Source organism: Chinchilla lanigera, unplaced genomic scaffold (genome assembly GCF_000276665.1).
Source record: "Chinchilla lanigera isolate Chin_1 unplaced genomic scaffold, ChiLan1.0 scaffold00022, whole genome shotgun sequence".
Taxonomy (NCBI): domain Eukaryota; kingdom Metazoa; phylum Chordata; class Mammalia; order Rodentia; family Chinchillidae; genus Chinchilla; species Chinchilla lanigera.
Window position 1 is genome coordinate 4,664,764 of NW_004955423.1, and position 24,287 is coordinate 4,689,050.

The following is a 24,287-nucleotide window of genomic DNA, read 5'->3' on the forward strand; positions in this document are numbered from 1 at the left end:
TGGGCTGTATTTGTCAGCTTTCTTATTGCGAGACAAAATACCCAACACTCAAAATTTAAAGGGGCAGAGGTTTATTTAGCTCACAATTTCAGAGGGTTTAGTTCATGGTTAGCTGGCTTCAAGGCAGAAACATCATGGTAGAAGTATGTGGTAGAGCAAAACTATTTAGAACATGAGACTAGGAAGAAGAGTAGGGGAACAATTCCAAAGAGAAAGTGACAGGGACCAGATATAGACCTCAAGGTCATGCCTCCATGGTCTATCCAGACATTCCCAGGAGTGTGCTTTACTAATCCCCCATTTGGCTTCTAAGCCGATCAAATTGACAGTTAAGCTTAACTATCGCACTGGCTTACAAAAAAGTCAGTGGAGATCTATCTTATTTTAGGCAAACTATTCACACAGGAGCTAGAAACCTAGATTAATTGAGAGGTTATTAGCTTATACGGGAATAATTCATATGATTATTTTAAATTATAAACTAATTTAAATGCTATTATTAAATAGATTTAAAAAATTTTATTTGTGCATTTGGTTCAGGGTATACCTATTACCATTACACCTACACAGATTTGTCTATTTGAACTACTTCATGAACATACATCCATTTTAATAAAGTGCTAAATATAGGCTAAATTAAAAATTTTCCTTTATTTTTAATTTTTTTTTAGAGCTGGAGATTGAACCTAGGCCTCATGCATGCTAAGCATGTGCTGTACCACTGAGCTATACTCCCAGTCTGTCAAATTCTCTTCAAAATTGAGGACACTGAGGGAAGAAAAGAAAGCAGCACAGGTAACTAATATTTACGTAATGAATTTTTTCAGATTATTTGCTAAGCGCTCTTTCTCAGCACTCCACTCAACCTCAGAACAATTTTTATGCCAGTTGTTCATATCCTTACTTTGCAGATCAGAAACTGTGGCTCACAGGTAACCATTGTTATACAGTAGGAAATGCTGGAAAGAAACAGAATCCACATCCATATGACTCCAAGGTTCATGCCTTTTTTTTTTTTTTTTTTTTTTAAGGAAAAGCATTTTATCAACCATAAAAATGTAGCTAAAAAAATTGATTTTGGAAGGAAATAAGAACTTTTTAAGAGTACAAACGTACATATTATGACACAACAGCTATGTGTACAGTAATCTTCTAGTCAGTTAGTTTTTAACTGTTTTTAAGGTAAAACAGTTTAGACAGGCCCTTCTAAATTGTGAGGTTAGTCTTTTGACAAAACACTGAAAGTTTACTGTGCATGAAGAAAATGATTCATCATATCAATTATACCGTACTGGCATATTAAATGCTCAGTTCTTATGAGAAAACCATGCCAAATATAGGGTTATTTTAGTTGGTGATGTCTTTCTTTATGTAAATAGACTTTTGCTTTCAGTAGTGTTATCCCCAGCAAAACAGATGGGCTATTGTCGCGTGATGCCTGCCTGTAGGGAGATGTGTTTGATGTTTGAATTGGATCTGAACCAACTACCATAAGATGGATATAGTCATCCATTTGATCATCAGTTGTCTTCATTAGCATTCATGCTTGCTCCTAGGATTCAGCCCTCACCCAGAGAGAGTGGTAGCAAGCATCTGGTTTCCTGTCCCTGGCTGTGGGTATTAATTGCAGTATGAGTTTGCATCATTTACTGGTTGCAAATAGTCTTCAAATACCATCACTATAAATAATTCTTTGTCCTTTATTTATGAAAGGATCACAGGGTTCAAAGCCATAGGCCCATTATGATGTCTGTTATTTTGTTTTTGATATTGCATGAATGAAGCCATTCTCTCAGGATGTGGGGAAAGAGTTTTGCCAGCATTTTTCCTGTGTGATTTCATCCTATACTAACTTTTCCTTAACCTACCCTGCATGTTCTTGAACTTCTTCTACTTCTCTACAACTTTCAATAGTTTTAAAAAGTAACTACCATAATATCCAGCAATGCCAAGTATCAGATGTCACAGTGTGTCACTTCACAATTCTCGTGTTCATATTCATGTAATGCACGTCACCCACCCTTTTACCATTACTTTAATACTGACCGAGAGACTAGTCAAGTGACTGAGGGATCTAGGCTATATAATTCCTGGTTTCTTTCTTTCTTGATCCCTTCATCTTGTGGGTAAGAGTAAAATCTGGAAAATATTATTATAGACATAAAAGTTCTGAAATGGCATACAGTAACGTTACTGTGAGTGAACCATGTATGCTAAAGAAAAATAGAATAACACCCTACAGTATCCCAGTATGGTGTCAGCCTTGGGTTCTACCTTAGAGCCTAAAAGACCTACAACGCCCATGAGCTACAGAGAATGGCAGAACTTGGGAGGGCATGTTAGGAACCAGAACACTGCTGCCTTCTCTTATGCAAGCTATGCTACACTGGGTCTTGGGATTCAGTCATTAGGACTCACTCATTTCTTTACTCAACAAATACTTGTTTGTGGCCTTCTATGTGCCAGGATCCATTCTAGGAGCTAGGACTATAACAGAGCATTCACTAGAAACCAGCTTTTACCTCTTGTTTCTCTCACCAGCTTTGTCTACTTCCAACTCAGTATATTTTGCCTAATTCTTTTTCTCATAGCTCTTCTCACCTGTGCATCAATGGATGTAAAGTCACTTGTTAAAATGACTTGCTTCTCCTTTTCCTTAAGAATATTTAGCTTTCATCCTTATGGTTTAAATTTTCAGTGTCATGTAATTTAACCTAGGGATCAATTAATATTCTGTTCTCTAACAAATGTGCATGCATTGGGCTGGAGATATAGCTCAGCAGCACAGCGCCTGCCTGGCAAGTGTGAAGTCCTGAGTTCAATTCTCGGTTCCAAAAAAAAAAAAAATGTGCATGCATTAAATTAGCAGTTGTACTAAGAACAGCTACATGGCTTTGCCAAGACTTGTCTCTACTATTCATGAGCAATTAATATTGTGCAAGTTATATAACCAGTATGTGCCTCATTTTCCTCATTTGAAAGGCAGTAATACCCACTCATATGGTTGGTGTAAGAACCAAGTACAATTGTAGAATACTTCACATAGTGACTGGAACCTAATGAAATAGTAATAAATGTTAATTCATGGTTCCTTGGATTTGGTAGAGCATATTAGCAGTTTTGGCTAAAACGCACTGTGGCCCTCATTCCACATCAGGCTGGGCTGAGAGACGGAGCCACTGATGAGGACCTGATCCAGCTTCTGTGGTTTGAGCAGGAAACAAAACAAAACAAAACAAAACAAAACAAAACAAAACAAAACACAGAGATCATCAATCAGGCTAAACTGGACCAAGGCAAAGCCCTTTATAAATCTGATATTTTATTCATCTGCATTAGTTTACTAAAGTATGAAAGCTTAGCTAGCTAGATGTATGTAGTTCTCTTGATGTGGTGCTTAATGAATATTGTATTCTGCTAATACTATTGAGTTGTACAGATAACAAAAATGTATGTGAAGGTGATTTTCAACTGTTTCATAAAGCTTTTTAAATGTAAGGCACTGTGGCTATTATTTATAGTCATTTTCTCATGATAGCGATGAAATGCCACATTTCAATTCTTTTTTCATTCACACGCTAACTTGAATATTTCCATTATATGATATGGCTTTTATATTGAACCAGCATGGTCTGAAGAATGTTATTTTAAAAAGCAATTTTGTTTTTGCCCCTCACTGTCACTTCGAAGTGTATTCAATAGGATAAGTGTTTTTCCTGCTGCTGTATAAAAGCTCAAAGGACCTAGGGGCAGAAAGCCCCATAGTTGTTTTAAGTTGCACAACAGAGCTTGATTGAGAAATTAAAACATCCTGTCTAAATTGTACTCTGCATGCAAAGGTAAGACTTCCTGCCTCCTCCCACCCCAGTGCTCAGAGCCTGCCTCACAGCAGCGGGCTTCGTTGCTTCTCTATCTCACCAGTGTCGGGTCTTTGCTAGAGTAGAGGTCCAGAAGTAACACAGGAACAGAAAGTCTTACAGGACTGCACTGTCATTCTGCCTTTTTACTCTCTGGGATTGGCTGATGTTTAAAGCTGAACTTTCCTCCCTGAGTTCATCCTAGACTCTGACAGTTGGATTCCCCTGAATACTCCTCTCACCCCATGGCAGTGCCTCTCACTCTGCTGACAGCTGCACTGCCCTTTAACTTCTGGACTTCTGGATTCTGTTGGGATCCATTTGCTCTTTGGACCAAGCCCTGGTTGAGCAGGCACGATCTCTGAAAATCTTGGCAGCAGAGATTCTCCTTGCTCTCATTCTCCATGGAAGAGTTAGCAGCAGCGACCCAGGTTCCCTCAATCCAACAGCACCACGTCCTCTATCCCATCCTCTGATTTGTGTCCCACAATAGGCTAGTGTCCTCTCTAATTGCAGTGTACTTCTGTTAAGGCCTCTAAGCTTCTTCCCAACACTTCCTAGCCTACGCTCTTTTCAGCAGGTAGTATCCTTACCATTCAACTGTCTGTGTCTGTTCAAATGTTTAGATCATTAAAATTGGTGAAAGGCTTTAAAGGTATCCAAACCAGTTCTCTTAATACCATTTGAAAGTTAACATGGTTGCTAGGCATGGTGGTACACATCTGTAATTCCAGCACTCATGAGGCTGAGACAGGAGGATCACCATGAGTTCAAGGCCAGCCTTGACTACACAACGAGACTGTGTCTCAAAAAATATAACAGAAAAACAAAAAAGAAAATTAACATATGGTCTACTAGTTTACTTTGAAGGTAAATGTCTACTGTAACTTGATAGATGATATGAAACTTCCCATTTGATATCCTACCATACAGCAAAATGCATTAATGAAATAAGTTCTTATAAACAGGTAAGAATTAGGATACTGATAATTTGGAGTTCATTGGCACACAAAATCAATAGGAAAGATTCTTATATCTCATTAGAATCTGAAATTCAAGTATCATCCCCTGATATAAGGGGTTGTTAGGGCAAATACCTTCTCTCTTTGTTTGCTATGATATCTCTTATCATTTTACTTTAAAATTTATTAGAGTTGTAGCTCTTGGAGAGTAAGAATATGCATCTATTTTTTATTTCCTATGTTGAATATAGTGTCTGAAATACTGAGGTAGCTGAACAAATTTTTATTAAACCACATTAAAGGGATATGAAGTTCTTGGATTCTAATGAAAACTAGTGGAGTGGCTTAGGAATAGTTTTCCTATTATCCAGATTTCCGCTCAGTAAAATGAGGAAAATACCATTATGCTAATTAATAAAGATGAAAACTTGCCAAAATGATTTAAAAACCATTCTTCAAACAAGATGGCTTAAAAACACTCATGATTAATTCCATCACGTCCCACATGTGGCAGTCCCGTCCTCCCAGAGGTACCACCAAAACCACCATCTTGCTGCTCAGGGGGCGGAACTCGGTGTTTCCCTACAGTATTTACTGGTTTCATAGCCTTTAGAAGTCTGAGTTTGTTATATGTATAAGAGTAGAATGTTAAGGTAAGGGAAGTTGTGAATTGAATTAACTTTTGGTTTTGTTAGACATGAGAGGTCAACCACACATCCTGTGATGGTGGTAGAAAAGCACATCATACATTTTTGTAAAATCTTTTTGTCAAACTTCTGGAAAACCAAGAGGGGCCGGTTTGATGTTCACTTCCAAGTCTATGAAATACGCCCATCCAGTTCAGCATGTGTCAGAGTACTCTGCTGTGTTGCTGTAAATAATGACCTCAAAACTTACCAGCTGAAAACAACAAATACTTACCGTCTCACAGTTTCTGTGGGCCAGGAATCCCCGAGAGGTTTAGGGCTTGATTGTGGCTCTGGGATCTCCTGTGGCTTCAGTCACGGTGTCTGCCCAGGCTGGAGTCACCTGAGGCTTGCCTGGGCCTGGTGGATGTGCTGGCACACAGGTGTAGCTGTCTCTGGGAGGCTTCACTTGTGCCTCACAGGGGCCCCTCCACAAGGCTGCTCTCCATGCCTTCTCCAGCGGAAGGGCAAAGGTTGCAGATTTCTCATATTCTAATCTCAGAAGCGAATCCTGTTGCTTCTAGTATATTCAGAGCATGAGAAGTTAGTTATTAAAACTAGCCTACACTTGAGGGCAGGTTAATCAAGCATTTCCTGGTTTTTCTCCGGTACCGGGAACCGATCAAGCATTTCCTGATGAAGAGAATAGCATCAAAGAATTTGCAAATGTTCTTTCAAAACCACCACAAGCAACATGCTGACAGAGAAAGACTGTTTTCTTCACTTCTCTAAAATAGTTAAGTATCATTACAGACATGGTATAGACATGTTATCATAAAGTAACTCCACCTCCAAAAGTGAAGGCTTAAGTATTATTAACTGCATGAAGATAGTAAAGGAAGTTCTCATTAAATTTCATAATTTGGCTCAAACAAACAAACAAACAAACAAAAAAACCCAGAAAAGAAATCTTGCCTTTGTGGCTAAATTGATAGCACTGAGCATGTTTTTGTATTAGCAGTGAAAATAGACCTTACTGAAAGTTTTATCTTGTGGCTTCTTCAGATTTGTGGTTAAATAATATGTGGTCAAAATGTTTTCATCATCTACCTTTGTCATTATGAGTACTTCCTCTTTGCTGTCTTCTAGTTAACGCTGACCAAGAAGTACATTCCCAAGTAACTTTTTAAAGAGAAAATTTATGAATTTTATGAAAGGGGATACATAACATAAAATCCATAATTAAATATTTTACAGACATGGTATAAACACAAGACAGTGGTTCCTTTGAGTGATTCATAGTTGTTGTAGAACCTTAGCAACTGTAATTTTCATTAATTATTTATCTACATAGTTGTATTGCAGGATGGTGTCAGTCCAATCAATATAGATAAATTGAATGATTATAAAAGGTCAGAATGGCTGTAGAACAATTTTGTTGTCATACTTTACTGTGGTTGGAACTAGAATTCATGGGAAATGAAGATGGGAGAAAGGAGCTTATTCCAGCTTTGCCTAATAGATTCAGGTGTGCTGTTTGAATTGAACTAAGTATTCAACATCCACCAGAGTAAGACTGTAGAGCTGGCGAGGTACCTTAATGGTAGTGTTTGTGTAGCATATGTGAGGCTCTGGGTTCAGTCTCCAGTACTGGAAAATAGAAGGGACTATTTTAGTACTATTCTTAATAAATGAAAAGATGTCTACTTATTGAGTAGAAGAAGCACTGTCACTGATTACTGTTTTTTTCCTAATGTAATGCTGTACTGCGAGAGAGAAAAATTAGATATAGTTAGTGATGATGTTAGTAATTCTTCCCATAGCACTGCATGGCCATAGATTTCAAAAACCTTGGAAAAAGAATGTTCTGTGCCTACACTGCCCTCTTGTGGCTAGAGTGTAAGCTTTTTATAGAATTCCCATTTCCATTTCATCAGAAATAAAGCTCTCACTTTTACAACCAGCTTGTTAGAAGTGGGAACACAGTTCTTATGAATTTATCTGCTTAATGTGTTCAGTAATAGTAGGATTCAAGCTATCCTTGTACACACCAACAGGTTGGATATTGTTAATGTCCGTCAAAGAATTTAAGGCATGTTCTCTTTTTTCTCAAGGCTTGCTAATTACAAGCAGAAATTTAAGAAATCCTTATATACATATATTGATAAAACTATAGCCTGGTAAAAGATAATAGCATTAATAAAACCTCAATAATTTTAATGAGTTGTGTAACTATCATGAGGTTGGAGTGTAGTAACAAAGACATCAGAAGTCAACAATATCACCAGAAAAGCAAAGTTATGTGATGGTGATGATTTGTAATGATAATAAAAGGGACTTCTTAAACATCATGCAGCCACAAGCTGCAGCCATAAGAAAATGCCCCCGACAAGCCAGTATAATTCGGTTGCCCAGGTGATAGTTCCTGTTCCAGTTCTAGTTGCTTCTGTCTCTTAGAATTGGCTGGTCACTGTGATGCCTAGCTGGTTATTATGATGCCTGTAGTAAGAATAATCACCAATTGACAAGCCATTCTGCTTCTGTTCTTCCTGCTTGCTTATCCCATAGAAGCCCTGGGCCACCAGAGATCAGGGCCTGAAATTTCAAGGAACAATTGATTCCTAGTCAGTGTCCATCTGACTTTAAATAAATCTGCCTCCAAATCCTGGTGTCGTTTCGATGTTTCTGCTTGCTACAGCAGTCAAAGTTAAAAGTCTATGATGTGCTTATTTGCTATTTGGTTTCTAAGATTATCACAGCAGATGCTACAAGTCAGCATACAACTTTTGCCACTTAAAAATCATTTGTGCCAACTCATACTTTTGATGGTAGAATTATAACAAACAAAAGTAAAGGAATACTTTTTATGTATTTCTATTTTTTTTTTTTCTGGTACTGGGAATCGAACTCATGACCTTGTGCTCGCCAGGCAGGTGCTGTGCCGCTGAGCTAAACCCCCAGCCCCATATTTCTTTTTCTTAAATTAAGCCCCATATTTCTATTTCTTAAATTAAGAAGTTAGAATTAAGCATGAAATGTGTGGTAACTGAAGTCTGATGAGATTATTAACATGTGAGGAGCAAGGCCAAACATGCAAAGGTGAAAGGTTTAGAATGATTATAAAATTACTGCAATCTTAATAAAAACCACAAATGATTTGTGTATATATGTTAATTTTGAAACTTGAATGAGCATACAAAAGGCCAAGAATAGCCAAAGGACTTTGGAAGAACTGGGAGAGTTTACTTTATCAGATGTCAAAAATTACCCATTATAAAGCTAAAGTGACACAGATGATGTACTAAGATATTACTGGAACAAGGAGAAACAGATCAGTTGACTAAATCAGGAGGCATACAAAGCAAACCCAGATTCATAGACAATTGCTATGTTAAAAATGTAGCACTGCAGGACACAAGGGAAAGGCTGGCACTGGGTTGAGTAAATATTGATGTAAAAAAAAAAATTGCTGCTGCTTCACACTATAAACAGAAACTGATTCCAGATTACAGGCTTAATTTAGAGAGGTACAAAGAGTAAACCTTCCAAGAATATCATGGGAAAATAAGGTGTCAGAGTTGGACACAATATCTTAAATACAATAGAAAAGCAAAAGTATAAAGGAAAATATTAATATATGGAACTAAATTGGGATTAGGAGCTGAAGTTCGTAAAACTCTCCATTAGTATAACAAAAGAGGTAGAAGATATTTTTGAACCAAATAACTGGAAGAGGACACACAAATATGTGCAGAACACCATAAACTGATATAAAAATGAACAACTCAAACTGGTTTTCTTAAAGAGACTCTTCACAAAAGAAAATACCTAAATGGCCAATAGACATTTTAAAAATTCAGTTTCATCAGTCATCATGGAAATGTAACGTGGTCATGAGAATATCTAAGATTAAAAAGACTGACAATCTCAAGTGTATACAAGGATATGAGGATATGGCATTTGGGAACTTTCATACACTCTACCTTCAGGTAGAATGTAATTAAAATAATCACTTAAAAAATTACCTACTAAAATAATCATGTATCCCCTGTGAACCTATATAGCAGGCCTGGTTATATTTTATTTGCAGGTCCAATGCCAAACAAAAATACAGCACCCAAACAAAAAGCAAGAAAAAATATGAGTAAAGGTACTAAAACAAAGTTTTTTTTCTTTGGCAGTCTTTCTGATAACTTATTATAACACTACCTATTTTGTAATATTGAGCATGTGTATATCACTTTGCTAAAGTCAGTTAATTTAACTTATAGTTGTTTTTGTTAATTTGGGTATATTCTTATGTCATTTGCAAATATTGACAAATTTCTGTATTTTTCCTCTTTTGATTTTATGTTACTGGCTAGGATCACCGCAGTGTGAATTAGAAGTGGTTATGTTAGGTATTCTTTCATTCCTATTTTTGAAGGATCCGCTATTGGCATTAAATCATCAGGTGTGATGTTTTCTGTAGTCATTTTGGATGTCCCTTTGGAAATTAAGGGGAATCTTTCTCTGTTTAGTTTGCTGTATTATGTTAAATTATTAATAAATACTGAAATTTCTGCATTTAGTAAGATGATGACATGGTTTCCCTTGTAGTCAGTCAGTTTAAAAAATTATAATGATTGGGGGCTGGGAATTTAGCTCAGCGGCAAAGTGTCTGCCTGGCAAGCGCAAGGTCATGAGTTCAATTCCTGGTACCGGAAGAAAAACAAACAAACAAAAAAAGACCAAAAAAAAAAAAAATTATAATGATTTTTAAAATGCTAATCAAATTTCATTTTTTGAATAACATCATATTGGTTGTGATAATTGTCCTTTTATATATTTTGTATTAATTTTGATCTTATTTTGTTTGAGATATTTTCACCAAAGTTCATCATGAAGAAAAATCTACATTTTTTCCTTTCCTATGGTGTTCTGGGCAGAGTTTGCTTTTTTTATAACTCTTTGTGACTGGAGATTTCTTTGTGGAAAGTGTTTTAATTATAAACTCCATTCCTTTAATGATTACAGAACTATTTAAATTTTTTATTTCAGCTGCATCAGATCTACAAAGTTATACTTTTTTAAAGGATAAAATTGATTTCATGTAAATTTTCAAATTTATATGAATAGTGTTTATCATAATATTGTTTTGATATTTTAATGTAGTTGTGATTCATAGTGATGTCATCTCTTACATTCCCAGTATTATATTGTACCTTTTATTTCAGTTCTTTCTCAATCAATCTTGCTAAAATTGTAAGATCAATCTCACCATGATCATCAGTTTTATATTCTTTAAATAATGTTTTAGACAGTGTTGTTCTTCTTTACTGCAGTGCTTTTAAAAATTTTTATTATGTCTTTCTATCTTTTTTCCTGTAATTTCTTTGGGTTTTTTTGGTATTATTTTTCTAACTTTCTTAATTAAAGATTTAAAAAAAAATTTCATTTTCCCCTGACATGTTGAAAAGTTTGGCTTTACCTGCATATCAACACTCTGGTATTTTTATTATAATTTTGATCAAAATTTATAATTTTATTGCAAATTTCTTCTTGACTCATGAGTCATTTATACTGTATATAGTACTTCTTAACTTCCAAATAGGTGAGGATTTTTACCTTTGCACTATTGATTTCCAGTTTAATTCCACTGTAGTGAGAAATATGTTCTGTGTGACTGCAGCTTTTGAAATTTGTAACTTGCTCTATGGCCTGATAAATGATCAAATGAAGCATAAGTACAGGGTTTAGTGTTCTAATGAGGTCATTCTTGTTGCATGTGTTAGTCAGTTTTCCACCACTATGATAAATACCTGAAATAGTCGACTTATAAAGAGGAAAGGTTTATTTTGGCATGTAGTAGAGGTTTTAGTAAGATTGACTAGCCCTCTTGCTTTGGGTCTATAGTGGCTCGTCATGGCAGGGGCACATAAAAGAGCAAAACCATCCACCTTGTGGTGAGGAAGCAAAAGAGAGGAAGTAGAAACATCCAGGGTCCCACTATTGCCCTTCAATTGTGCACCTTCAGTAGATCGAAGACCTTCCACTCCTCCACCACTTTCCAACAGCACCACACTGTGGACCAAGACTATACCACATGGTCCTTTGGAGGACACTTAAGACCCAAAATATAGTGTACATTGTTCAAAACTCTTCTATATTTACTAATTTTTGCCTGATTATTGTAGTTAATGAAAGGTACATGCTAACATTTTCCTCTGTGCCTATGGGTTTGTGTATTTCTCCATGAAGTATAGCACTTTGTCATCTGTATCTTCTGAGGCTGTATTGTTACTATTAAGTGTATACAGACTTAGAATTATGAAATTTCTTGTTGCATCAAAGTTTTTATTAATTGGCCCTTTTTATTAAATGGTCCTTTCTCCCTTAAAGGCTACTTTCTGATATAAATATAATTATACTGGTCTTTTTTTTTTTAATATATATATACTGGTCTTATTTTGGTGAGTTTTTGTATATCATTTTCTTACATTTTAATTTTTTTTATATTTTAGAATATATCTCTTACAAGCAGATGTAGTTGTGTTTTTTTATCTGATTATCTATTTGAGAACATTTGACTGTTTTTTGGAAACAAGAATCACACCTAGGACTTCATGCTTGCCAGGCAGGCCCTGCATCACTGAGCTATGTCCCTGGCCCAACCTTTGACTTTTATTTGCATTTAATGTGTTATTTAGTTTTGATCATCAGTTACTATGTAATTTAAAATCAGATATACTATTTTTAATTTTGTGTCAAATTGTGAGAAAATACACATAAAATTTATAATCTTAACCATAATAAGTAGTATTGTGTGAAATTTTCATCTACTCAAGTATTACTTTTGCCCATTCTTTCATTTCTACTGAAATGCCAATTACATGGTTACTAAGCCTTTTCAGCTGTATACCCACTGTCTCTCATATTACTTACTGTATTTTTATCCTTCTATATCTTCATGATGTATTATGGCTTTTTTTCCCCTACAATCTATTGCCCCATTCACATGTTTCCTTGTCAAATATATATGAGACTGTGGTGGATTAACTAATGGTCAATTTGTAACACCCAGCTGAACTGAATCAGCATGGTGTTGGGTGTGGTTGACCCACGTGAACCTTTGGGCCTTCCCAGGGCAGATCCTTGATACAGATTTGCATGAGACATTGTCATGGGCTCTAGGCCTCTCTAGCTGGACTTGTGGAGGATATTCATATGGCTCTAGGTCTTCAGCTGGACTCATGCAGGACATTACTGTGGGATCTAGGCTCTCAGCTGGATTCTTTTTTTTAATTGAAAAAAGGTAAAACAGAATTTCATACTAAAATAATAGGAGAATAACAATAGTTAATACATTGCATATGGTCATCTTCAAAGTAGTTACTCAAAGTACAAAATGTGGGCATAAAAATTCTCCAATCGATATCAGCACAAACTTTCCTTTTCTATGAACTAAGTAACAATAATATTATAACTACCTTGCAATTTTCTCCCTTTTTTTTTTTTTTTTTATGCTGGGAATTGAACTCAGGGTCTTATGCTTGCCAGGCAGGCGCTTATGCCACTGAGCTATATCCCCAGCCCTCCCTATTTCTTTCCTTACTTTCCCCTTTCTCCCCTCCTAGTTCCTTTTTTTCCTTTTAAACAGTTACTTCCCATTTCATAATATCTATTGCACATTCTAGACCTTATTTATTCTTTCAGTTTCTCATACCAGGGAGACAATATGATGTTTACACATGTGAGTTTGATTTATTTCACCTTATGACATGGTCTCTATTTGCATCCATTTACCTATAAAATTCTCAAGTTTATCCTTTATAGCTGAGTAGTATTCCATTGTGTAAAAATACCACACCTTTTTATCAATTCCTCAGTTGATGAGCATTTGGGTTGTTTCCAAGATTTAACTATTACAAATCGTGCTGCTATAAACATGGGTGCACATTTATTGCTGTGGTATAATATTTTAATTCTTCTGGGAAAATACCCAGAAAGGGAATAACGGGTCAAATGGGACCTATAACCCTAGGTTTTTGAGAAATCTTCATACTGATTTCCACAGTGGTTTCACCAGTCTGCAGTCCCATCACCACTGGAGAAGAGTTCCTTTTTCCCCACATCCCTGCCAGCATTTGTTATGGTTGATTTCTTAATGGTAGCCATTGTTTCTAGAGTGAGATGGAATCTCAGTGTTGTTTTAATTACCAATGATGTTGAACACTTTTTCATATATTTATTTTCCATTTGTATTTCTTCATCTGAGAAGTGTGTATTCATCTTAGATGCCATTTTTGGATTGGGTCTTTGAACTAGCTAGATTCTTTGAGTCTCTAGTGTGTGTACAGATCTCCCACACTCTTTTGCATGAACTCTTTCAGTATCATAAAATAATCTTATAAATTATGTGTCATGTTAAATCTATTAATTATAAACCCTGACTACAACAGAGACCATAATATTAAATGAAATAAATCAGGCACACAAGCTTAAATATCACATAGTTTCTCTTATGTGAGAAACCCAAAATATAACTAAAGAGCAAAATAAAAGACAGATAATAAGAAGTAAGGAGATCTTTTGAGATGGGAAAGGGAGCAACAGACTGAGGGAGCGGGAAGGAGAGCAGGAAAGGAGGATAAAAGAAGAATTGAAGAAAAGAAATGGAAATAGAGCTTTTTCAAGTAGGAAAGGAACCAAGAGTTGCAAGAAGCAGGGAGGGATGGGAAGAGAAGGGAAAAAAAAGAATGAAAATATGTTATGCACATGTACCAAGTCCCCACAACAAATGTAGTCAGTATGTACTGCAAACATGTACTAATAAAAATAAATAAATGTTTTAAAAAGCAAACATAATAGAGGGTATGCTAATCTGCTTTCAACCTATTAAGATCTTAATTCCAGTAGTTGTACTTTCTTTATACAGTCCAGAATTTTCATGTCATTTTTTCCTTACAATGAATTTTATTGTGGTAAATTATACATATGCTTTAACATTTTAACCATTTTGAGTTACAGTTTGTGGCACTAGGTACATTTACACTGTTGTGTACCACCACTAAAATCCATTTCCAGAAACTGTTCATCTTCCCAAACAGAAACTTTGTACCCATTAAAACATGACCTCTTCTTTTGAGCCCTTAACAGCTGCCATTCCAAATTCTTTCTCTGTGAACTTGAATATTCTAGGTATGTCACATAAGTAGAATAAGAAAATATTTGACCTTTTTTCCCCATCTTATTTTATTTAGCATAACTTCTCCAAGGTTATATTTTTATTTAGCTTAAAATCTCTTATCCATGATATATCAAGTACAGAATTTCCTGCCTCTTTACATATTTGAACAATTAGAGTAAGGCCTACCTCAAGAATTTATTTTTGTTTGTTTGAATTTTGGTACTAGGGATTGATCCCAGGGCCTTCACACTGAGCTATATTCCAGGTTTTAAAAATTTTTTTTTTGTTTTAAGACAGGATCTTGCTAAGTCACTAAGTTGCACAGGAGTTCAAATTTGTGATCCTGCCTCAGCTCCCAGAGTGCTGGGATTACAGGTGTGTGCCACCATGCCTGATCTGCTAAGGAGTTATTAGGCTTAATATGCATTGTTAAGATTGTAATATCCTATAGTTTGGATCTAAAATGTTTCCTAAAGTCTTGTGTATTACAGGCTAAGTCCTTAACTTTGCACAATTAGGAGGTGATGGAAACTTAAAAGTGAAGCCTAACAGGAGGTCTTGTGGTCATTGGATGGGACCCTGGCCCTTCCACTTCCTTTGTTTTATTTCCTTATTATGATGTGAACGGCATTTCTTTGCCACATGCTCTCACCATGATGTTCTGCCTCACCACAAGGGCTACTGCACATGAACTAAAACCTCTAAAACTGTGAGCCAGAATGAACCTTCCCTTTTCAAAAGTTGATTATCTGAGGTACGTTATTACAGTAACAGAAAGCTTACTAATAAAAGCACAATATACACATATGAGATATACATTTAAATTTTAAACATCTGTCAGAGGGAGAATGTGTATGCCTCAAAAGGCATAAAGTATCTTAAGAAGAATGCACAAGAAACGTTTGGTGGAGGAAATAGGTGGTAGGGAAACAGGATAGAAATGTGAATTTTTCCTTGGGGAGATCTTTTCCAGGACATCCTTGTTGTGGAATCCTTCTGTGCTGACCTTGTGACACTGTCAGGGATACATATAACTTAGGAAGAGAAGAAGGAACCTCAACCACCTAATCACCCATTCTTCCTGGTAATAAATGAGGTGGAACATGTGAAAGGCAGATAATTTTAATTTCCATATTTTTATGGAGAGTTTTCTAAGTTAACTTTCTGCCTACTTTGGATATTTAGTATAATTTAGGAACCGTTGTAGGCTTTGGTCTTGTCTCTATTATTTCTGTTTCAAATTCTACCAGATGACCTTGGGCGGGAAGTTGAGCTATGAAATGCAATAGAGGGAATCACTGCTTGCTTCAGGAGTTCTCTTTTAACTTTAGTAGAGAAGAGTGACACTAATGCTTTAGCGAAGGACAAAAGTTGGTTCTGGAGCTTGTTTACCCACTTGTTTTTCTAGGTTAACAGGAATTTAAAAATTGATTCTTACTCTGTCTCCAGGTACTGTAAGGTGATTTCTCATTTTTGTTTGAATTTTCTTACTTTCCCTTTCAAATTTGATAGACGTCTGGAATCCCAAAAATAGTACTGGCCAGGACACACACTTCTTTGTTCTTCTTCAGACCTCGAGATAAACTTCGTACTCCCTTTTGTGCATGTGCCAACTAACTCCCAATCCTCTTGTGATGTGACACATAGCCTGCCCATATTAACTCTACCTTTAGTCCAATCTAATAAAAATCCATTCTCCAGTCCCTCCTCTGAGGGTCCTTGCAATCTCCTGCAACCCTCCCATGCTAGCAATAAAGGATTGTTTTATCTATATCTGTGTTTTGTTCTATCTGGTGCTGAACCAAGCAAAACTCTTCAACTTCAGTTGGTGATGTTTTGAGCTAAATAAGCTGAAAAAGATTTTGTAGGAATAATTTTTATTCATAATTTGTTTGGATATTTCCAAACAAAATACTCAAGTATTTTGCAATGATCTTTTAAAATTCAGTATGTATACATATATTTCTTTCTTTCTTTTTTTTTTTTTGAGAAATACATGAGATGTTTGTCCAGAAACCTGCACTTTTCAAATTTGAATGGCAAAAGTAAATCACACTGGCAGTGTATAAGAGAAGTTTTGTGGTTATGTTACATCTGCAAGAAATAAAAAGTTGATAGTTAGCATCAGGTTGATTAAACAACTGAGCAAAACTCTATACATTCATGACTTCTACTTCTGTTGCTCAATGTAAAATACAGTATGAGCTAACTTTGTAGGTGTTTCAGTTACTTATTGCTTAGGGTCTGTGGTGATTTGTTACACAGCAATGGGTAACTGAAACAGCTGGCAAAAATAACTACATGGTTCTTCATATTGTCATTATTTTGTGATTTAGGTAGAGCTCTACAGTGATGGCTTTTCTTTGCTTCCAGTCAATTCATGTATGCATTCATCCACACACCCATCCAACCGTTCAACCTCTGTCACATGGTAGTTAAACTTGTCCACATAGTTGCTGTCTTCCAAGAGAGCAAAAAAAGAATTTCCATGTTTCTTAATATCTAGGACTAGAACTGTCATAGTTAAAGCAAGTCACAAGGGTAGCCCAGATTCAGAAGAAGAAAGGGATTCTGTCTCTTCTGGCTATCTAGAGATGAGAGCATGCTGCCATCTTTGGAAACAGTGTGCTATGTAAGGAAAGCAAGGCAGCAAGACAAGTCCATTAAAATCTCTTTGAAGAGTCTCTTTATTCTAAAAAATAATTGACTCATTTTCTTGAAAGGAGTCAGATTCCATTAAGGAATCTTGACCTAATTGATCTAATTATCATCAGTATACACAGGAAGGTTTTTTTCTTAACTTCCGCGTTACAGACTTGAAACCTAAATTTACCTTCCTTATTACATTTTTGTAGCAACTGCATTTACTTTCATAAACTGTGCCACCCTCGACTTGATTGTAGGTTTATCAGAAACCAGCTCTGTGACCTTGGAACTGGTGACAACAGAAAGTGTATGAAGTCAGTTGTTATTATAGAACTGTATAAAAATAAGCCCTTGAACTCTCATCATTTCACTCTTACAGTGGACAGGAAGAATGCTCTGGGAGTGTCAGCATGCAGCTGGCACATGGCAAAGTGTGGGCTCAAATATGTGTCTCCCAACTCCAAAATTTATGCAATGATAAAAGGCTTAATAGGGGAAGAATCCCTTAAAGTAACTACATATTTCAATATTCTTATTAAAATATTTGGGTAACACTCCTTTAAAATACAACATTTATGATTTTCAAAGAATTTTCATGGTTAATCTATAGTTTATTTTAAATAAATAAGTTATTAATTCATAAAGTGAACCACAATGGGCTTTTCTGACTGAACAGAAATGTGCCTTGCAGTTTAGAGAGAAAGCCATAAACCCAGAGACTGTCACTCAGATTAAGGAACCGCATACCCATTTCTCATTGCAAAGAAAAAGCAAAAATATTTTCTGATTCTCATTGTGATTTCAGTTTGACCTATGAGTTATTTCTAGTCACTTTTCATTTTGATTTCTAGCTTAATTTATTGTGGCCAAATATATAACTTATAAGATTCAAATCCTCTGAAATTCTCTAAGAAGTCATTTTTGAGGCTCTGTTATTATATATATTTCTAAAAGTTGAGCGATATTTTGTTTTTCTCTCAAATGTGAACACCTGTCATTATGAAGTGACCTTCCTTATCCCTTCCACCTGCCTCACCTTCTCCCCCGCCTCTCCTTTCTTCCCTAATTCCTCCATCTTTTATTACACACTCTACACATACATTGCTCTAGACAAAGTAAAAGAAGTTGCCTTTTTATATTATAAAAATAGATCTAATTGCTCTGAAAGAAAATGTAATGATTTATAAGAATGAGGTCAATCTTATAGAGAAAAAGCCAGCTTATATTTTATAGGACAGCAGGTGATGGGTTCATTCAGTTAGCAGAAACTTGCCAATAATCATGAGACACACAGCTCTTTGTTGCTGGTGATAGGGCTGCTAACCACAACATATCTGTATTTGCCAATACAGCAGGATAAACTGCTTTATATGACCTAATTTAACCCAGTGCTTTCTCTGAAAAGTTAGTGTGGAGTTTTCCTTCTCACAGCAGGTTCAATATTATACTTAACTTTATTTTTGGCAGAGATTCTTCCCTAGCACTTAAATGCAATGTGTGTGGTCTTGTGGTTTTAATACTACTGATGGGCTGGCTTTTGCCCTAGATGCTATTGTTGAGTTGAGCATTTGTTAGGATTGTCTTTCAGAACAACCACTGATTACAGATTCTTCTCTAACAATAGAAAACACATGTCTACTGAGCCTTTATCCTGTGCCAGGCACTGTAGAACTGTACTTCATAAAGGTATTCCGTTCCCTTTGTGTTGTGGAAATTCTTACTAAACTTTTAAACAAGGTGCTAAACTGGATGGCACAAATGGTCATTGCTCAAGAGAAGCTGAAACACACCTGTGTTTTGTATATTTCTGCAAAATAATTTCCAAGATTTATCTAACTCTCAAGATGACAGGTGGCAGGCATTTTAGTTAAGATATATCTTGTAGTAAAGGAAATTGCAATTAGAGATGTTGAATGACTTGGGTCTTGGTAACGTTAGAGGTGGTAGAGTAGGTACTGGGGCACAGTGGAAGTCATAGTGTCAGAGAGCCCTGATTTCAAGTTCTACCATCTCAGGCATTTTTAAACTCTGTAACCTTGGACAGATTTCTTAAGTGAGTCTCAGCCTGTTTCCTCATCTGCCTCAGTTTTGCTGTAGAATTACTGACAGGACAGAACGGACATTATGTGTCGTGCGCCTATACCTTGAAGTGGGCTGTGTTAGTGGTAGTCACTATTATTTAACCTTTGGGGAGGTCTGTGCATAGTGCCGTAGACCATGGCATTTTGAGCCAGACAAAGCTGGATTTAACTAGCATATGTTGCGAGTCCTTGAGTGTGTGGCTTGATCTCTCTGGGTCTGTTTCTCATTTGTCAAATATGTCCCACAGTATGACTTTGAGTATTATAAGCATTGGCCAACATGGCAGAAGCAGAGCACAGAGCAAGGCACTGGGCTTGGAAGGATACTCAGTGACCCCCAAGGCTCCTCTCTCCTACTTCCAACCTGCTGTCCGTGTTAGGACTACACTCTCCTTAGGAGAGCATGCAATGATTTCATCCAGTGTGGGGACCATGAGAGCTTTGAGGTCATTCCATGGCTGAGAAATTTGAACCCAGAGAGGTACTCCAACACATGCAGGTCACAAAGCTAATGCCAGAGTCAGAAGTTAAACCCAATTCTAATTTCAACCCACTCCCTCATTTTACTTTGTCACAGCAACATCCATAAAACATTACTTGTACCTGTTCTCACTTTAAGAAAATATTATTGTTAAGAATCCAGTTAGAGTATGTAGATAGCATTGCTAGGGCAGTTGAAGGGGTTGAATCACAGTGGACATTTTCTTCATCACAAATAGAGATGAGTAGGAACTGAAGCATAGAAAGGTTTACAGTATTTATGTACCTTGGGCTCTTCTCTAAAATAGAACCATTACTTCTCTCTACCTTGTGTTCAACCCTGCATTCTGTATAAAACATGTTACCTACTTTTAAGTCCTGAATTTTATTGAGACTTACCTGTGTTGACTGCAAGGTAGAGGGGCATGAGTCTAGCACTGAGGAATCAAAAGATCCTCTCCTGCATTCTGGTTCTAGTTCTATGTTTGGTATCAGGTCCAACTAATTGTTGGACTTTGTTGGAAACATACCTTCCCTCTCTACATAAGTGCACCAATCTTGAACCAACACAAGCAATTAGGTTCTTGATGAAATAGGTTCTTATTGCTGCTGTGATAAATCACCACATACTTACCACTTTAAAACAACAAAAATTTATCTTATAATTCTGGAGGTAAAAAAATCTTAAATTCATCTTATGGGGCTAGAGTCAAAGCACTGATCCTTCTAAAGTCTTCATGGGGCAGAATCTATTTCCTTGCCCTTCAGGGCCTAGAGGCCACCTGAATTTCTTGGCTTGTGATCTATCCTGGTATCTCCTTCTCCTCTTCCTTTCTTCACCATGTCTTTTCTCTGCCTCCTTGCATGAACTTTACTTAAAGTACTTTTTTATTACATTGTGGCCACCTAGAAAATCCTGGAGACTTTCTCCATTGCAAGCTCCTTGATTAGGTGTTTCCTGCAAAGCTCCTTTTGCCATATGAGGAAACATTCAGACATCCTAAAGATTAGGACAAGCAAATGTCTGAAGGGCCACCCTCTAGCTTACCACAGTTAGAGGATAGGTGGATGGGTTAGGAAACAGTAAACTTGTTTTCGGTAACTTCACTTTTATCTTCAATTTTCCTTCATCTTTTTTTTGCCCCCTTAAAATATTGGACCTTGTGTACACAGAGTTAAGTTTGTTGTCCTCCTCAGCAATAGTCTGCCAATTCCTAACTCTGTGACCTTGGATTGATCATCAGTTCTGTTTAATATTCTTATATCTTTCCCTCAAATTCTCATGCCTATTTCTTCCATTGCCTTCCTAATAAATACTTTATAATGCACTTGCAATGTGTCTATACATGTATAATTTAAATTATATACTCTTAGTTTGTACCTGTGTATATTTTTAATTAAGTGGTGTGTGTAGCACCACAAACCATGTCTATTTCTTACTTTCTGTACTCACTGTTGCATTCTTTGAGATTTCAGCACACTAGCATCTCCCTGTAGAGATGGGCATGGAGGTTGTTCGGTACTTTCCTCCTACAGAGGTACAGCCACTTATATCACGCAGTGCAGATTTCCACAAGGCTTTCTCTGAATGTACACAGAAGAGCTGGAAGCAGGGTAATACACTTAGCATTGCCAGACTGTTCTCTAGAAAGACTACAGCATTTTGTTTCCCATCAGAATAACAAATAGTCTGTTGGTTGGCTCTTTGCTGACAGTCTTTCCTGACTTTGGTTTTTTTTTAAACATCTCATAGGTACAAAGTAGTGAAATATTTATTATTTAATTTATTGGAACACTGCAAGAGTTGAACTTTATATATTTACCAGTTTTCAAGTTTTCCCATGCTATGGTTGCAAATTATACCTATAATTTGAATGAATGTAAACCTTCTGCTGATTTCTTTAATAGTTTAAGTGGATTTTTATTGTTGCATGCTAATGAACTTGAGTCCATTGAATGTTCTAGATATTATTTTCTTGTTAAGACATTCATAATTTCTTGTCCTTATCTACTGCCCTTCAGATAGTTTTATGTTACAGATTTTTATATACTCAGATATAGATATGCCAATTATACATACTGTAACTATCTTTGTTCAATCACCAGTTTTTAAGATTTCAAAGGGGCCATTTGTTAAATGAAATTCAATAAGTTTTCCTCTGTAGTGTGTAATTTCAGAGTCCTATTAAAAAATCCTTCTCACTCTGAGATGGTAAGAATTCTTTTACTAGTTTTTCTATTAGTTTTATATTTTCATTTATACATTTATTTTGTGTATCTTTCAAAGCTCACTTTTATGTATGATTTAACTTAACTCGGTTATTTCCTATGTAAAAATCAGGGCCCTTATTACCATCTTACAACAAATACATCCTTTCTCCACTTATCTGGGGTGCTATCTGCATGATATGGCAAGTTTCCATTTAGACATGGGTATATTTCACGGCCTATTTGTCTGCTCTTATACTAATGTCATGGGTTTTGAAAGAATTATTGGCAGATAATATATCTTAATTGTAAAACACATAGTTCTCTATTCTATACCTAAAAGGTAATTTTATTTTATCTTTAAAAAGTTAATTAAGTATATTGGTATATTTTAGGTATACATAATGATCACATTCATCATAGGGAATTTGTACCTGTACAGGCTGTATTTTTTTTTTAAAAGAAAAAAACACAAAACACAAAAACCAAAACATACAAACAAACAAAAACAGAAAACAAATTTCCAAAACAATATGATAAGAGGGTAACAATGGTTAATAAATTGTATATTATTAACTTTAAATTAGTCACCATATAAGATATCAGTATTTAATTGTACAAGCACTATTAGCACAAGCCTATCTTTTCAGTGAACTGAGAGAAATTAGTAGTATAACTATTTTAACTATCTTTCATCTGTCTGTATATATATATATTTTTGGTTTTTGCTTTTTCCTTCCTTCCTTCTTTTTTCCACCAGTTCTCTTTCCTTTTTAAGTTTCTTCCCATTTTACAATATCTATTGTACATTTCAGATCTTATTTACTCTTTCAGCTTCTCACATTAAGGAGGAGACAATAAGATGTTTACACACTTGCATCTGGTTTATTTCTCTTATATGTATGGTCTCAAATTGCATCCACTTACTTATAAAAGTCTCCAGTTTATCCTTCTTTATGGCTGAGTAATACCTCATTATATAAAAAGACCACATCTTTTTTATCCATTCCTTAGTTGATGGGCATTTGGGTTGTTTCCAAGATCTAGGTATTAAAATTTGTGCTACTATAAACATGGGTGCACATATATTACTGTGGTACGATATTTTTAATTCTTCTGGGAAGATACCCAGAAGAGTAATACCTGGGTCAAATGGGACTGCCAATCTTACTTTACTGAGGAATTTCCACACTGATTTCCACATTAGTTGTACCAGTCTACATTCCCACCAGCAGTGGAGAAGAGTTCCATTTTCTCCACAGCCATCCAGCATTTGTTATTGGTTGATTTCTTGATAATAGCCATTCTTTCTGGGGTGATATGGAATCTCAGTGTTGTTTCAATTTGCATCTTCCAAATGACCGGTAATATTGAACATTTTTTCATAGATTTATTTGCTGTTTATGTTTCTCTATCTGAAAAGTATATATTCATCTCTGATGCTCATTTTTTGATTGGGTCTTCAATTTGCAAGTTCTGGTCTTTTTTTTTTTTCTTTTGAGTTCTTTATACATTCTCAATAGAAATCTTTGTCTGAGGAACAGTTGGCAAACATTTTTCCCACATTGTGGGTGGTCTCTTCGCTCTCTTGGTGGTTTCTCTTGCTGTGCAAAAGCTTTTCAATAAAGTGAGATCCCAGTTGTTGATTCTTTGTAATAGTTCCTGTGCAATCTGGGTTTTATTTATAAAGTCATTGCCTACACCAGTGTCTTCAAGAGTTTTACCTATTCTATCTTCCAGCAGATTTAATGTTTCTGTCTTAGTATTTAGATCTTTGACCTATTTCAAATTTACTTTAGTGCATATACATGCTATATCTTGGTTCTTTTCTTCCCACTGCCCTACCCTACCTTCAACATTTCTTCCCTTCTTTATATACAAAAGCTTTGTTTCCACTTTTTCCATCTTTTCTCATTTCTTTATTTTTTCTTCCTTCCTTCCTTCTTTTCCCTCTTCCTGTCCCTAGTTCCCTTTCCCATTTGAACATTTTCTTTCTATTTCTCAATATCTAGCATATATTGTGTTCCTTATTTACATTTGGATATTCATGAACTTTTATTTTTCTACCTGCCAAATTTGCTGAGATTCCTCAAAATCCTACTGTGAATTCAATGAAAATGACCTGTGTAATTGTTAATCCTTGGCTTTTTGTGTGATATGAAGAGTAAGATGTATAAATTGTAGAGAACTACTTACAGTTTCTACTGTAAATCATAGGGGGATCAATAGTACATTCATTGTAGGAGTCAGGTTATATA

At 35.8% G+C, this 24,287-nt stretch overlaps 1 long non-coding RNA gene across 1 annotated transcript in view; it reads left to right on the top strand.

Moving 5' to 3' along the window:
- Nucleotides 1-676: 676 nt before the first annotated feature.
- Nucleotides 677-24,287, top strand: part of LOC102009517 — a 40,021-nt gene continuing 16,410 nt past the window's right edge. Inside the window, exon 1 of the long non-coding RNA XR_260953.1 lies at nt 677-795. This is a non-coding gene — a long non-coding RNA (uncharacterized LOC102009517). The remainder of the gene's footprint in view (nt 796-24,287) is intronic.